The following is a 3,786-nucleotide window of genomic DNA, read 5'->3' on the forward strand; positions in this document are numbered from 1 at the left end:
TGAACTATTCCATGGTATCACGTTTTCATAGATTTTAAACTAAGAATGAAAGAAATTGTGGTCTTTTCTGTAAAGCACTAGACAAAGCCAAGGTTATTGTCTTTGAACCAAAATCTACATTCTTTCTATTGTGCAATATTAATTATAATTTTTAAAGATATCTTTAGAAACAAGCTTTGTGTACAAACTTCTTTTAAAAGTGAGGGACAAATACTACTGAAATAATACATTCAATGAAAAAAGAATTTAATGTCGTTTATCTTGCTGCTTGTATTTTGGCATCCTTATTCCTCAGGCTGTAGATCAAGGGATTCAACATGGGGATCACCACTGTGTAAAACACAGAGGCTACTTTGGCAGTGTGCCTGGAGTTTTTGGAGTTGGGCACACAGTAGAGGAACAGGATGGTGCCATGGAAGATAGTAATGTCAGTCAGATGAGAGGCACAGGTAGAGAACGCCTTACAACAACCACTGGCTGAACGCATTTTCAAGATGGTGACAACAATAAACACATAAGAGGTGAGAATAATAAGTAATACACTCACCTCATTAAAAGTGATAGAGATGAATAGCAGTAACTGGCTGAGAGAAGTATCAGAGCAAGAAAGAGAGAGAACTGAGGACGGCTCGCAGTAGAAGTCATTGATTGTGTTGAAACCATGAAAAGATAATTGGAAAGTAGAGCATGTGATCACCAAGGAACATACTACTCCCCACGCGTATGATCCCATCACCAGCATAGCACAGGGTCTCTGGGACATGGCAACGTGTGTAGACCAGAGGGCTGCAAATGGCCACAAAGCGGTCATAGGCCATTACAGCTAGTAAAAAGGACTCAGTTGGCACAAAGGTACCAAAGGGAAAGAATTGCACTACACATCCTAAAAGTGAAATGATTCTGTCTTCTACAACTAGGTTCACCAGCATGTTGGGAGCAACGATGGAGGAATAGCAGAAATCCACCAATGAGAGGTGGCTGAGGAAAAAGTACATGGGAGTGTGCAGTTTGGGATTAAGTGATGATTACAATCATCCCAAGATTCCCTACAACAGTGAGACTGTAGATGGTCAGAAATACCAAAAAGAGGGGAACCTGCGGTTCTGGGTAATCTGAGAAGCCCAAAAGAGCAAATGTAAGCCACTTTTATTACCCTCTGATAATAACATGGCTCCTGTTTTTCGAAATCTGAAAGTCAGTTCTATAAGTTAAGAAAAAAAATAATTAAACATAGTGGGGATATAGGAAGCTTTGATCAACTTCCCCTTGCCAACACTGAAGGCATATATCTTTCAGAATCTATGTTTTTATTAGCCAAAATGTGGTAAATTTCTAAAATTTTAAAACGTGATTATTCCTTAAAGAATTTAGAGATCGTATGGTAATTTTAAGTCAAGTTCTCACATAACAACTTCAGTTCTCCTTGAATATTATCAGCTCAGAGAAGACAAGCCCAGCCCGATGTTGGATTATGTCAGCCTCACCGTCAATAACAAAAATCAGAAAACCTGAATTATATCATTTAATCAGTTCATAACATGTACACACTATGGACATAAAGAATGGACAGCTTTAACACTTCACATCTATTTTTTTTTAATTCTGCATAGTACTTTCATCTACGTTTTTCTTCTGACACAGTATCACTCATATCAATATAAATTTCAATTACTTTTTAGCAGCATGTGTGACAACTTTTGTTAATGCCCTTGGCTAGAAACCAAAAATTTGAAGGTTCTTGTCCACCCACAGGCACCTTTGAAAAAAGGGCTGGTGGTCTACTTCAGAAAAATCAGAGATTAAAATTTTACAGAGCAGAGTTCTATTCTTATGTGTTCCTCATGATTCCAAGTCAACTTGTCGGCAACATTTTTTTCATTCTTCAAACCTGGTAGTTCTGAGTTCCAATTCTCCCTCATTGTTTGAGGAATAAAAAGACTAGAGCAGATGATAAATATAATCCAGTCTACATTCTTATCCTAAAGATGGCAGAACAGCAGTCAGAAGATGCCGTGAATTTCATGACATGCAGATAAAATCCAGTCTACGATCCCCAGCCATGTATTCATTTCTCTACCCCATACAATGGTCCATCTTATAAGTCTACCTACTAATATATTTCCTTTGTTAATGATCACCCCCTTAAATTTTGAGCAAACTAGAGACTCTAAAATTATGGGAAAGAGTCCAATGACACTAATATGTGTCACAGAGATATAGTAGAGAGCAGCATCCAGATGAAACACAGAATATGATTTAGAGATGTTTTCACACAGGAATAACTGTAGACTCTTGGACTGAGAAATTCACATTCCCAAACCTCTCCCATTCACATCTCTTCCTTTGACACATCTAGGATACTCATCCTTTCCCTCTATTATGTATGTATAAGAATTAAAAACATGGAATAGTAGTGCACAATTAAGTCATTTCGTGAGAAAACAGTAATACAAAAGAATCATTGAATTTCTAGAATTGGCGCCCAGCAGCTCTCAGATCCCAACATAATACTTCTCTGTCTATGATTTGTTCTAAGTTTGTCTCTGATTCTGAAACTGAACATATCATTTTCAGATGGTCCTGAAGTAAAGATGTCAGGTCACGTGCTGTACTGACTCCCTCAATGGCCCTATACTGTTCCTATACAAAGCTGAGTGTTGAAGGCAACCTCAAAAGGCAATCCCATTGCACAATTAGTCATTTTCATTATCACATTTTTTCTTTAATAATATATTTCATTTATCTAAGGCATTTAAATCTTAATTTTAACCAAATATATGCCTTGAATGTAATGGGTCTTTTCTGTCCCAAATGTTGATATTAATTTGATGATAAATGTATTTTCCCATTCAGTCAGGGAAATAGGATGCTAAAATTTCTTCCTTTAATTTCCTCCCATTTTATTGCTCTTTTACTGTCAGGGAATACATGTGTTCCCTGCTTTATGCTTTGTAATTTTAGTAAAACTGAAAAGATTAGATAGATTGGATGGATGGACAGACGGACGGATGGACGGACGGAGAGACGGATGGAGAGATGGATGGATAGATTAGATAGATGGACAGATAGATGATAGATGATTGATACATAGATAGATGATATATAGATAGATGATAGATTGATTGATAGATGATAGATAGATAGATGATAGATACATAGATAGATGATAGATAGATAGATAGATAGATAGATAGATAGATAGATAGATAGATAGATAGATAGATGATAGATAGATAGATAGATGATAGATGATAGATGATAGATAGATAGATAGATAGATAGATAGATAGATAGATAGATAGATAGATAGATAGATAGATAGATAGATAGATAGATAGATAGATAGATAGATAGATAGATAGATAGATAGATAGATAGATAGATAGATAGATAGATAGATAGATAGATAGATAGATAGATAGATAGATAGATAGATAGATAGATAGATAGATAGATAGATAGATAGATAGATAGATAGATAGATAGATAGATAGATAGATAGATAGATAGATAGATAGATAGATAGATAGATAGATAGATAGATAGATAGATAGATAGATAGATAGATAGATAGATAGATAGATAGATAGATAGATAGATAGATAGATAGATAGATAGATAGATAGATAGATAGATAGATAGATAGATAGATAGATAGATAGATAGATAGATAGATAGATAGATAGATAGATAGGTAGATAGATAGATGATAGGTAGATAGATAGATGATAGGTAGATAGGTAGGCAGACAGACAGGGAGACAGACAGGTAGACAGACAGGTAGAT

General features: G+C 35.3%; 1 pseudogene; it reads right to left on the reverse strand.

Annotated features, from left to right (window-relative positions):
- Window positions 1-256: 256 nt before the first annotated feature.
- On the reverse strand, window positions 257-1,169 carry LOC126063797 (olfactory receptor 5D18-like; annotated as a pseudogene).
- Between the last annotated feature and the right edge of the window lie 2,617 nt (window positions 1,170-3,786).

Source organism: Elephas maximus, chromosome 20, assembly GCF_024166365.1.
Source record: "Elephas maximus indicus isolate mEleMax1 chromosome 20, mEleMax1 primary haplotype, whole genome shotgun sequence".
Classification (NCBI taxonomy): Eukaryota; Metazoa; Chordata; class Mammalia; order Proboscidea; family Elephantidae; genus Elephas; species Elephas maximus.